The sequence below is a fragment of the Protopterus annectens genome, chromosome 15.part0 (genome assembly GCF_019279795.1).
Source record: "Protopterus annectens isolate FY-2018-M chromosome 15.part0, PAN1.0, whole genome shotgun sequence".
Lineage (NCBI taxonomy): Eukaryota > Metazoa > Chordata > Ceratodontiformes > Protopteridae > Protopterus > Protopterus annectens.
In genome coordinates this window covers 332,838,008-332,852,528 of record NC_056749.1, presented here as the reverse complement: position 1 = coordinate 332,852,528, position 14,521 = coordinate 332,838,008, and positions in this window count along the sequence as shown.

Here is a 14,521-nt window from a genome sequence, read left to right as displayed (position 1 = left end):
TCTTGATGTTTAAAACTTTATAATGCTGCAGCTGTACTGTTAACCTTGAAAGTGTTGTTGTTGAATTACTGCTGTTCTGATTTTAAAAATCTCTAATTTCCCCTCCTTACCCTAATTCATTAATAACCAGTCAGGTAGATACAGTGTTAACCGGATAATTTTCATACATAACTTTATGTCAAAGAGGTAGTAGAAACACAACGCGCATTAACAAATGCTTTGTTTCAAAGAAGGTCTCACTCAATAATAAAACTTCACCTTCTCTTTTATAATTGACTACAGCCTTACACAGATATAAAAGCTACTGCCTGTAAAACAGAGTCATACTGACAAACCCTCTAGCTTATCCATTTATTTTATTATTTGCTAATAATGTATACCTTAATTACACCAGAAAACAAATAGAAACATGAGAGTTGAATATTTTACTCAAGTGAAAAAAGTAATCAGCAAGCCTCAGGATGTAGATATATGCTAGTAGAAAAATATTTGTAGACTCTTTCATTTATGTATTTTGAATTTGTTAACTGCGGTACAGCACAGATTCCATTGCAGCCATTTCAGTCTCAGTCTGGAGAAATCACAATAGTAACGTGACATACACAGAATAAATGACAACATGCAATATACAGATATATTATATACAAAGTGAACATCATAGTTTGCTTGAGGGAATAAAGGCAGTAGATAAATGATATAATATAAGGAGTGAGTAAAAAAAAGCAATATTTATACGCATTATATATAGAGTGGAAATTAAGCTGCCATCCTGAAAGAATCACAATCAAAAATAGAACCAGAGTAAAGTAAGTAGATGGAAGAAGGGAATAAAGAAGTGAATTAAAATGAACAGAGAGATAACAGTTTATTTGACTGGAGTCTTTACATGTGATTTTATGTCTTAAACAGAAAATGCTTTAAGAATAATGATCTTTAATAGATAAGGGAGAGATTCCCACAGTTTGGGACCAAGGACTGCAGATGCATGGTCTGTGCAATGAATAACCAAAGAAAAATATCAGAGAACAGTGCTATAGGGAAGAGACTAGCAGTGCAATTTCTTATACAACTACACACATGATATCAGCTGCCACAAATAGCACCAGAGACTGAGATCTATGGGTTCGTTGGGACTAGACAAAAAATGTGCCTTATACAAAACACAGAGGAAAGCAAAAAGAAATAAATCCATATGAATGATGAAAAACACTATAATAGCATCTGTGCATGCCCCTGCGCTGCAATGCAGAATGTACTGCTGTCTATTCAAAAAGAGATATGATGGGACACATCAGTTCATATCCATCAGACACATTCATAAATAGATGAAAAACACTATAATAACATCTGTGCATGCCCCTGCACTGCAAAGCAGAATGTACTGCTGTCTATTCAAAAAGAGATATGATGGGACATATATCAGTTTATATCCATCAGACAAACTAATATCCTATTTAAAATTAAGAAAATAGATATAACAGAGGTAAAAAATGGCAAAGACGACCTACTTCTGCTTACATTGAGGAGATATAAAACAGAATGAGACTTAACATAAAGTATTGCCTTTTAAATTTTGTACCACTCTTTGATGGAAGAAAACCAGCTCTTGTTTAAGGGTAGACAATGCATTATGCTTATAGGTTTATAGGTTCATAGGATCACAGGATGGTACTAGGCTATTGGCCCTAGGGCCTATATAAGCCTAGCCAAAAATGTACCCTGGCTTTCGCCACCAAAGAAAATGATTTTCCTGTGCCCCTGTTGAGCAGAGCCACAGAAGTGATCCCCGGGGTAAATTTCCTATCTCACATCCAATCATCAAGATTTTTCTTGAAGAGTGCGAATGAGGAGCTCTGTTTGACATAGATAGGTAGTCTGTTCCAGAGTATGGGAAGTCTTTGGGATGGGAATCTATCCCTCCAGCATGTTCTGTTTATTGTGGAGATAAGGTTTAGGTCTCTAGAGCGTGTAGCTCGGAGGGATTGGGATTTCTTTAAGTGGAGCATGTCCAACAGCTCTGGGTTTGACATAGCTTTGTATGTTAGGCAGAGATCGCCTCTGAGCAGGTGATATGCGACGGAGTAAAGCTGGTGTTTTTTGAGACGGTCTGCATAGGGCATCTGTTTAAGGCCAGTAATCCTCTGTGAGGTATTTGTGTGGCCTTTCCAGTTGTTGTAGATGTCTTGTGAGGTACATACCAAAAGGAGCATTGTACTCTACAATGGGTCTAATGAGTGATGAGTAGGAGGGGAACAATGACCTCTTTTTTTCTGAATGAGAAACCTTTTGTGATGAGGTGATCCATGCAGAAGGATTTCCTGACCACTGTGGTTATGTGATTGTTATGTGATTATCAAAGGAGAGACTACTGTCCACCTGTGTCCCAAGGTCTCATCACATTTTCGGTGTTAAGTAGACTACCAGCTACGTGGTAGTTCATGGGAACAGAGTTTTTACCAAAGGGGATGACAATACACTTTTTGGCATTGAGCTTCAGGCCATGACTTTGACACCAGGCATCTGTCTCAGTGAGGCCCTTTTGTAGTATGTCCACATCGTTAGGAGTTTTGATTATGGCTCCTAGTTTGCAGTCATCTGCAAACTTTGTTAGCCAAAGGCCGTCTGCATTAGCCTGTACTTCAGAGAAGTAGATACCAAACAGGAGAGGACCCAGGACTGAACCCTGTGGTACTCCACTTGTCACTGGTCTGAAGTCTGATTTGGAGTTTGCTACTTTCACTGTGTGGATTCTGTCCACAAGCCAGTTGGCAACCCATCTTGTGACATAGGGATTTATACCTAGTTTAGTGAGCTTATTTATAATTCCAGAGTGGGGGATGATGTCAAAAGCCTTGGAGAGCTCTAGATAAGCTGTGTGAACCACCTTACCCTCATCTATGGCTTTGGTGACTGCTTCAAAGAAGTCATTCAGGTTTAGGAGACATGATCTGCCTTTTACAAATCTGAACTGGGTAGGGTCCAGAGTTTGAAGATTACCAATGGCTTTGTTTATGAGTTCCATAATGATATGTTCCATGCCCTTGCAGACCATGCTCGTCACGCTAATGGGGTGATAGTTCCCGGGGTCCATCGTGGCTCTCCCTTTGTGGAGTGGGATTACCGTCATGGTGCGCCATTCAGTGGGCACAAAACCTGAGGTGAGGCAATGACTGAACATGGTACTTAGGTAGGGTGCCAGTTCATTATGTAGTTCATGTAGACCGCAGCCTGGGATATTGTCAGGTCCCATGGATGCTGTGTTCTTGGCATTGGAGAGTGTGTTTTTTACCTGTGCAGCCGTGATTACAGGTATAGAGATGGGCCCTCTAGGGGGTGAGAGGGGGGTAAAGTTAGCACTGAACCTATTTGCCAGGATTTTGGCAATATCAGTTGGTTCTGTATATTTAGTGCCATTGTGCTGCAACTCAGAGCAGATATGAGTGTTGCCATTGAGATTCTTGACATAGCTATATAGAATGCTTTGTGGTTGTCTTTAGAGTCGGTGGCAATTTTGTTTTCGTAACTAGCTTTGGAGGATTTTATGAGGGATCTCAGCTTCTTACGGAGGTTGACCAGGGCGTTCCTCCAGTCATGGGATTTTACTCTTTTGCAACAGTTTCCTTCTTCTGTTGTAGAGTTTGTTTATGGCAGAGGACCACCAGATCGGCTTCCTTTTTTTGGAGGATAGTATCTTGCTTCTATTAGGGATAGCATGATCCACGCACTTGTGTAAGTGCTTATAAAGTGCATTTGTGTAGGATTCAGCAGTCGTAACTCTATTGTCAATCTGCATGGATGTCATGAAGTTTGCCACTTCTGTCTTAAAGAGTGTGAAGTTGGCTTTGGAGAAATTTTTTTACGATGGTTTCCCTAATTGGGGGTGAGGGCGGGATGTGGATGTCTAGGGTGATTAGCTTGTGGTCAGATCTGACCAACGAGGAACTGACCTTTGGTGTGGAACACCAGTTGCTCATGTTGGTAATGACCAGGTCTAGGATATTATTGCCCCTGGTGGGGGTGTGAATAAGTTGATCCAAGGCTTTGGAATTTATGAATTCCAGAAAACATTGAGCAACAGAGTTGGCACATGAGTAGTTCTCCCAGTTAATGGTGGGGTAGTTGAAATCGCCCATTATTAGGATGTTAGGTTGTACCCTAATACTTTCCAGTGTATCAAGAAATGAGGAGTGAGAATGCTTATCCTTATCTTTCCACAAAGGGAATGATTAAACATTATAAGCTTTAAATATCAACCCATATGTAATTCAGTGGGTTAAATATGGATGATTACAATACAATTCAACATGAAATGTTGGGTGAATATCATTCTATACTAATAGATTTAACAGCGGTGTTCTTCATATCTCTTGTACTTCCTTTCAGAGCATTATAGGTTCATAGGTTCATAGTAGATGACTAGGCTAATGGCTCAAGAACCCTTACAAGACTAAACATTACTACCCAGATGTCCCTATCTAACATAGAAGGCAAGTCAGGCAGAGTATTTCATTTAGATGCTTTAATACACAGAAATACATCAGGATGGATAGCAGCATCATAAAACATAAATGAACGGGTTAACAGACAGACCTTACAAATATACATGCTTTCAACTCAACAGCTTACTACAAAATTGGAGTCAGGCTCTCACGTGCTCAGTATTTATACACTTGCGCAAGCCCTTGGATAGCATCTTAAAGATACATACAGACATTAGTCTATATCCTCCCTCTTAAAACTATTCCCCTTAGTAAAAAACAGCTAGACATGTATTATTATAGACATTAGAAACAAATACAATGTTCATGTCCAACTTGTCATGTATCTGTTACATGGTCTTTATATATGAATGGATCTCGTAACATAAAAATCTGGACTGAATTTAGCAACATGGGCAGTCTTCGGTTAACAAATCTGTCACAGGAGTGGGAATATTTTCTGAATCTTCCTCTGGAATTGGAAATCCAGACAACTCACTCTGAGATGGAGTGTATTTTTTTAGGCTATGTGCTGCAGTACAGGCTCATACACTAGTCTCAAATGTTTCTAATTCCAACTAAACTCTGCTCCTTGTGATTCCACAGTGTATGCTCTCAACTCTGGGCAAATATTTTTCACAACTCCAATCCAATCATAACCTTTGGACGTTTGCATCCTTACCACTTCTTCTCATAATTGATTGAGTGGTTTTGCTGATTTTATCATAGTAGGACTTCTAGGTTAAACACTTCAACAGATTGCTTTTCACTGACCTATTGTACTTGACACATGGGACCAGCAATTGACTGACTGGTAATGTGGTTCTGGTTTGTCTCGACAGAAGTTCCTGCGCAGGTTAACCAAGATGTTTATCATGAAGAATATTTATGAGATTCAAGAGATTCAGGAAAACATCACTATTGTCTCACTTTGACTTCTCTAGTAACAGTTTCGCACTTTGAACTGCACATTCTGCCAAACCATTTGACTGCTGATACTCTGGGCTACTCATGACATGCGTAGAGTCCCATTCTTTGGCAAATCTTTTGAATTGCTGGCTTGTAAACTATGTCCTGTTGTTAGAAATAACCTTGCACAGACTACCATGGACTGCAAAATGATGCTTCTTCTTAGTAATGACAGTACTGGATGCTAGATTAGGAAATAGGTCAGTCTTGAACCAGCTGGAGTAAGATCTGTCTTACACCAAATAATGTTGACCATTCCACTTGAAAATGTCACTGCCAACTGTCGACCAAGGTAGTTCAGGAATCGGGTTTAGCTGAAGTGGTTCTTTCTGTTCATGTGGATTAGTACTATTACACACACAACAAGATGAAAGTACTCTCAAGGTCTTGTGACATAGAAGGCCAAAATACTAGTCCTCTTGCTCTTCTTTTGATGGAGTTAGGTCCTGTGACCATGATGCAAGATAGTAATGTACTCTTGTTGCAAGGACTTTGGAACAATTACTTTTGGACGTTTCATAATGATACCATTGTCAGAGAAAATCTCATCTCTGTATGGAAAATAAGGTTGCGCCTCTTGAGGTAAACTGTATTGCTTTAACAGTCATCCTTGATTGATAAAGTGGATGAGCCTCTGTAAAACTGGATCTGTGGCTGTGTGATCTCTCAGCTCAAGATGTGTAGAAGAAAAATGTCTCACTTTTATGACTTCAAAATCAAACCATTCCCATGCTGTTCAGTGGTGTTTCTGGGTGATCTGGATAATGTTATCAGCAAGATAAAGAAGTTTTCCTTTCTTGTAGACAAGAGTGAACTTATATTTTTGCAATCTCAACATCCTGCATTGCAATCTGGCTGGAGCGGAATGCATATGCTTTCTTAAGATAGTGACTAAAAGATGGTGGTCAGTTTCGATTGGATAGGTCTACCATAAATATAATCATGGAACTTTGAACTTGCAAACAGAATTGCCGAAAGCGGTTTCTTGATATGAGCATACAGCATCTCAGTTTGGGTAAGAGTTCTCGATACATAGGCAATAGGCTGACTCTTGTAGAATGACCGCACCAAGACCAAATGTCGAAGCATCACATGAAAGAGTAACTGGTTTGTGAACATCATGGTATCAGAGTTGGTGGACTAATAATTCACTGTTTCAGGATATGAAATGCTCTTTGGTGTTGCTCTAACCAGGACCAGGATACATCTTTACATATCAACTCTCTAAGCAGTGCTGAAAGTTGGCTTACATCTGGAATAAACTTGCATAGTTAACCATGCCAAAAGCTGGCATCTCAAGAATGGCAGTTTCCTTTGAAGGGTCTGGTCATAGGCCTAAACTAGTAAATAAATGGCAACATAAGTAACCTCTTATAGTCTGAATTTGCATTTCCATGGATTGAGCTTAAGATTCACTTGATGTGCTCTTTCCAGAACTTTTCTGAGGTTTCTGTCATGCCCAGCCTCACCATTACTTCCTACTAGAATGTCTATTATAACAGCACAAGGATACACAGAAAAAAATTTGCTCCATTGCACGTGGAAAGAATTCCCTTGTAGAATTTATCCAAAATGGCATTCTCAAAAATCTGTGGCTTCTAAACTGAGTACTGATTGTAGTATGCATGATGATTTCCTGTCAAGCTGAATTTCCCAAAATGAACTCTTTGCATCTAAGACAGAAAAACAGTGGCATTTGGCATCAAGGCATCGAGTTCTTTGATTGTATGCATTGGATGATGAGGTCTTTTTAGTCTTTTGTTCAAATCTTGCAGATCAATACATATTCTGATGTCATCTGAGCTTTTCTTATGAGCTATCACCATGGAAGATACTCATCTAGTTGGTTCTGCAACTGGAGAAATCACACCTTGTTGCACCATTTTATATATCCTGGCTTTGACTGTGTCCTGCATAACTATTGGAACTGTCCGGGCTGGCCTGATAACTGGACTGACAATATGGGTCTAATTTCATGGAGTACACAACCTGAAGCTTCCCTTGTTTGTCTGTGAAAAGATCACCATAAGTAGAAAAAGTGTACTGGGCGAAATTAGAGTAGTGGTCTTTCAAGCTAACTTGGTTGCTTCCTTATTAAATGAAAATAGTCCCATTTTCAAACTGTTTCTGAGTACTAATGATGACTGGATGTGGCTCTTGACCACATAAAAAACAAGTTGTAACTTCTCCCAGCAGAGTAACATAAAAGCAGTACTGAACCTTCAGTTTGAATTTCTTCAACACCATAAGCAACAAGCTTCACATACCTTGCTAAATCAAGCCTTTCACCATGACACACACTAGCGAATGTTGCTGCTGACATAACATTGCACTTGGAACCTGTGTCAACTTTGAGCTCTATGGTTTTTCCATTTATCTGAACAGTACAAAATACTTCATTCTTTGCCCATAAATCTACTCCATTAACTGTTTCATGAAGCAGTGACACACCCTCAACATAAAGAGTAGGGTTGCAGCTCTCCAACTGATCAACTAATTTCTTGAAATGTTCACTTTTAATAAAAAAAGCGTGCCTTTTTATTTACAAAACATTTTGAAAGGATTCCATGTATTGCCTTGGTGGCATTGCTGACCAAATGCTAAACATTTTTCCCTTTTAGATTCACGATTTCCACCACAATTACAACAGTTGGCAATGAAACTGGGTTGGGGTCCATGCTTTGAGTTTGCTGACTCACTCTTATGCTTCACTGAGACTGTGTGAACTTTTGAAATTGCTGGAAATCAATGAGTTTTACCAGTGGGTACTGCAGGGGCTACAGCTGCTCCAGTGGGCTTGCACCAGTTTCTTTGTACCACATCCTGCATAGTATCAATGTGAGCTTTGTCACTGTGCCTTCTTCAGCTGTTCTCATTTGTAAGCATATGCGTGTACTTTTCTGTGAGCTCTTATATCTGACAAATCTCAATGGCCTTATTCAAAGTTAAATCACTGCCATGAAGCAAAATCTCTCTCACAGCATCATCTTTTGTATCACACTCAAGTCTGTCTTTTATCAACTCATCCCATAAATCACCATATCTACACATTTTAGCCTTATTTCTCAAGTCAGTTATATATGCTAAACAAGTTTCACCAGGCTTTTGATCCCTTGTATAAAATAAGTGCCCTTCCATTGTAACATTTGTCTGGGGGCTACACATTTCTCTAAATTTACATTTTAAGCACTCAGGTTCCTCCCTTGACTTAGACGGTAACAGTATGATGGTATTCCCCCTCTTCGGCATAGACAGCAGGTGCATACACAAATGAACGTTCCCTTTCAATGGCTTCCAACCCAGCTAAATTAAGCAGAATAAATGCTTTTGTATGCTTATCTTTATCAGGAAATGCAACCTTTATGAAAATGTACTCTTGCTCAAAAATAGTTTTCTGCAATATTTTTGTCAAACACAAGTGCACTGGGTTTTCAAAATCTGTCTGCCATGCCAACAAAGTTATGCACAAACATTGAACATATGGCCCTTGTAATTAACTGTTTTGTGAGCTTCTAATAACAATTAAATGCACAATAAACTCTTCAAAATACTGTACTTTGCACAATATGCTCTGTTATGGCTATATCTTGTGAAATAACTGTACTGCAATACTGTATAAACATGCAAACACTTTATACACTTCTAATAATGCAAGTATCTTTAATTAATATGAAAATTCCTTTAATTTTATTCATTTTATGCAATTCAGACTTAATTTCAAACATTTTCCATAGTAATTTGAATATTTTTATCAGTATCTGACATATCAGTTTATTCAATTATTATTTAGTGTGTTCTGTATGCCTCGTTTCATATTTTGCAAATAAATAGTTTGAGCAAGTTTAGCATCCAAAATTCGTTTCTGACCTGTTTTGCAAATTATGCTTGCAGTAGGGATGATTCACTCCTCTATATTCTTCCATTGCCAACTGGGTGCCTCTTGGAGTTAAGTGAACGAAACTGGAACTCTTTTGGCCGTACTTCTTCTAACAACATGTCCCTTTAGACATATCACTTCTTACACCATGTCATTCGTCCCTCTCTAACATAGAAGACAAGCAGGTGGGGTATTTCATTTAGATGCTTTAATACATAGAACTACATCAGGATAGATAGCAGCATCATAAAATATAAATTAACTGGTTAACAGACAGACCTTACATGCATACATGCTTACATTTCCACAGCTTACTACAAAATGGCAGTCAATCCGCGGTGGTGATGCTGCGGTAGCATTGTCGCCTCACAGCAAGAAGCTGTCCAGTTTGATTCTCAGCTAGAGAGTCTTCTGCATGGAGACATGTGTGAATGGGCGTACCTTCATTGAAGGTTGCATCAGGGCTGGCAACTCGGCACGTAAAAATTAACTGCCAATCATTAGCGGACCGGAGTTCCACTGTGGTGACCCCTAACCGGGAAAAGCCGAAAGACACAACAACAACAACTACAAAATGGCAGTCAGGCACGCACATGCTCAGAATTTACACACTTGTGCAAGCCCTTGGATAGCTTTTTAAAGATACATACACACATTGATCTACACCGGATTTACCCAAATTTTTGATACCCAAGGGCTAAAGGATAGGTTAGGTTTGCATTTATACCTTTGAGTATTTTCATTCTGCCCCTTTCCACAAAGGACACAGGCACCACACCAGGAGAAAAGTTATGATTCCCCATCCATTAATCCAAACTGCTTTTTAATAGGGTCAGGAAAGGCCTCTACTTCATCTGAAGCAGATAGCCTGTTCAAGAGAAGGGGAGATCTCAGAGACACATACTCCATCATGTTTTGTTCACATCACAGGTCAGATTTAGATCCTTGGACCAAGTAATCCTTGTGTGGTTTGTTTTGCGAATGTGTAACAGTTCTATAAGGAGTGGATTTGAGAATGCCTTGTAGGTTAGGTATACATCACTCTAATAGTTGGTAGGAGACGGAATAAAGGGATAGGTCTTTTAGGTGATCTGAATAGGACATGCTGTTTGCACTCTAATTTTTTTGTAAGGAATCTCTAAGGCTGCTCCAGTTGTTGCAAGTGCCTGGTCTGGTACATGCCAGAAGGTGCATTGTACTCAATTATTGGTCTGATGAGTGTAGAGAATAGTGGGACTACAATCCCTTTGGATCTGGATTCCATGCCCTTACTTATAAGCTGTGCCACACAGAAGGGCTTCCTTACCACCATGGACATATGGTGGTGAAAGTTCTGGTTACTGTATGTATGTACCTAAATCTCTCACCACTGTGTCCACTCTTTGGGGTGTGCTTTTAATGCTGTAATTTGCATGGCTATTTGTCTTCCCAAAGTGTATAGTTTTGCATTTGGTTTTAGATTATGGCGCTGACAGCAAATATTTGTCTAGCTCAGACTTCTCTGAAGGATATCTACATCACTGGAGGCTTCAATGATTGCTCCCACCTTGTAGTCATCGGCAAACTTGGTCAGCCAAAGGCCTTCTACATTAATCTTGACTTCAGAGAAGTATCTTCTGAACATGAGATGCCCCAGCACTGAGCCCTGTGGTACACCACTGATTTCCCTACCTTAGCAAAAGGTGGTCTGTGAGCCTCATCTACAATACCTGAGACGGGAATTGTGTCAAACTCCTTAGGCTGGTCAAGGTAGTCCGTGTGCACTATTTTCCACTCATCATGCCCTTGGTGACTTTCTCAAAGAGGTTCATCAGACTGAGCATGCATGAACTACCATTGACAAAGCCGAACTGGGTTGGGTCCAATATTTGGAGGTTTGATGTCATTGTTTATCAAATTCATCTTAAACAAAAATCAAAATGGTACAATTTACTATAAAAATTATTGGCCTGGAAATCTGGAACTAGTCAGAATGCAATATTTGATCCAAATATATTTGAAAATCTATTGCTGGAAAACTCCATTAGGCAAGCTAACGTCAGACTGAGGAACCCAATGCTAAAACGAATACTAATATTACAAAAATACAGCGAATTCAGGATTACTGAATAATTTTTTCTTTATAATCAGAAATTAGTCATGAATTCCCTTCTAATATAATCCTTTGATGTGTATTTGGAATACAGTACATGAGCATGTGGATATAGTAGTCAGTCTTTCTGAAAGCCAGTATTTTATATGTTTGACAATCAAATACATACAACTATGAGGAGAATGTCTGATTGCAGACTTAAACAATGCAATTCTTTAAAATTAATTGAACTTGCTGCATCTCAACTGATAAAAATGTTGTTTGCCTGGAAATTAATTTGACTTCCAGTTTTATCTTCACATGCCCTTTATTTGATTTTTTAGTATTATGTTGCCTCTAACCTGTATCATCACTTAAAAATGTATTTCTTATAATAACTATTTGTGCCAGTTCACATACCCAATTATGATAAGAAATAAATACAAGAATAAGTATATACAAATAGCCACAATGACAATGTATGGAGGCATTATAAAATATCAAAGATAAAATCCAATATGCAATACAAATATTAAGTATTATACAAAAATAGTTGTGTGTTTAATGAATGCATGTAGTCAGTATTATGGAGAATCATTTGAGGAAATACACATTACAGTCGTATTGTTACTTTAAACATTATGAAAAATATTAGTCAGAGGTTAACTGTGACAAATCAAGTTCATTCTAATCAGTGCACAGGAGTAACTTTGCAATTTAAATGCACACATCATATGTGAACATGGCAGCATACTCATGTCAGAAAGTAGATTTGCAAAATTAGGAACAATTTAGATCTCTATACCTTTTTCCACAGTGCCTGATCACATTCATTCTTATTTTACTTCCCATACATCCCACTGTGGGGAGAAGTCAGCCATCATCCATGTAACCATTAGGGGATTTTTTCATATGTGCCCCCATTTCCTCCCTTTTATGTCCGACATGCAAACTTACTGCTGAAAGGACCCTTCTATTTCTACTCGTGTAGATATCCATCAACACATGCAAATAACAGCGACTACCTCAAAAATGAATGTCCATTTTTCTGGATAATGTGTTAGATAGCATACGCTTTGCTCTTCAGCAGGTAGAAACCCGGCTGGAGACTGGAATACCTCTATCCCAAGCCTGATTAGACAGTTTCTTTTCACTCATCCACACTTTTTCTGTTACTGCATCCTCCACTATGTTAATAGCTGATGCCTGCTCACTTTGGTCAGCGTCAGGGCCTAGATAACACTACATCTTTAGTGCCATTCCCTGCCTGTAGTGGGGTTCGAAGTGTTGACTTCTTAACACCATGATAAAATCACATTCCATTTTACTAGTAGAACGTACATATGTTAGAACATATAAATACATCTGATGTATCTGGACACTTGCTTATTATATTTACATTCCACAGAATAAGAACACTACACTTTGCTATTGTTGCTAGCCCCCCTAAGGTTTTACCTCAGCATTTTATTAGCTACTAATCTTGCACTTTTGTTCTTATACCCATGATCCAGTCCAAATTTAAAACTTTCTCAGCTCCTGTTCCAGTTATCCTGTTTTGTCCAGCCAAAGTGAAGTACTTTACATTTATTTTCAGTGAACCTAAACAAATTGCTTCCTTATATTTATCCACCTCCAAGAAAATCTTTTAACCAAACTTGAATAAACTTACAACCAGATGGCCATATTTTCCAGTAACTTCCCTTACAAATCCCATTACTGTTTTGCCCTTAAACTGCAGTGGCTTGAATTCCCTTCAACTACTCCAACATTCTCAGCTACAGAGGACACATTCTGTACGTTAAAAATCTGCTGACTGTCCCTCCCTGTCCACCCTCCTATCCCTTTACAAGCCCCGTCAGTCCCACCGTAGCACTTACCAAATGCGGAGTCAAAAACGAAAAACACAATTGGCAACACCAGGAGTCAGTCCACTAACGAAGCTTTATTGTGTTAGCGCTTTCATGCACAACACTATGTGCACTTCTTCAGACACATGTTAACATAAAACGGCCCATTTTATAAAAAGCCGATTAAACAATTTAATATCAATTAAATGCAAATTGAATACAATTAATCCAGAAATTTGACATTTAAAAAGACAGCAACCATATTTTAAAATTTGTGTGAAATACAACCTTAAATAACCAGACCTAGAAAAACATTTATTATAATGTCACTATACCAATATTAAATCTGCTTTACAAAATTCTCAATTGATGATTTAAAGTAAAACTTGAATATCATGACCTAATTTAGTTAAATAACATAAACAGACCCTAAATGTATTTATACTAAGCATATAATAAAAAATACACACATATATATATATATATATATATATATATATATATATATATACACACACATGTATATATATATATATATATATATATACATGTATATATATATATATATATATATATATATATATATATATATATATATATATATATATACATATATACAAATCTTTATCATTGTTGTTATTATTATTATTTTGGAACCTACCGTTTCAGTGCTTTAAGTTTAAGTAAACATTTAATGGAACAAGCATCATTAATACCCGGAAAAATGTGGGCATTCGTTTTTAACTGCCACATTAACTCCTGTTCCTCTAATTTCAAGTGCCAAGGTCCACCCCGAGGGTTTCTTGTCACTACCTGGGCCACCACAAATTTGAAATAATGTGTATTATTCTCCAAAATGTGTTTAGCCAAAGCATTTGTATTTATGCCTTTAGAAATGGCATAAATATGTTCGTAAATCCTTTGTTTCTACTGACGCTCGGTTTTGCCAAAATAAAATGCTGAACATTTTTGGCACAAAGCTACATAAACCACCCCTTGGCTCTCACAATTACATTTTTCGTGAACAGCATATTTAATGCCATTAACATTAAAAAAATACCCAGTAAGAATATACTTACAATAATGGCATCTGCCACATTTATACATGCCTTTGTGATGTTTAAATTGTTTAATTGGTACCTCAAATAATGATTTCAAATTCGTGCCCTTTTTAAATATAATTGTAGGTCTATCACCCAAGACCTTACTGAGGGACTGTTGTTGTAAAATAATATCCCAATTATAGTTTAAGATGTCTCAAACATACCGACATGTC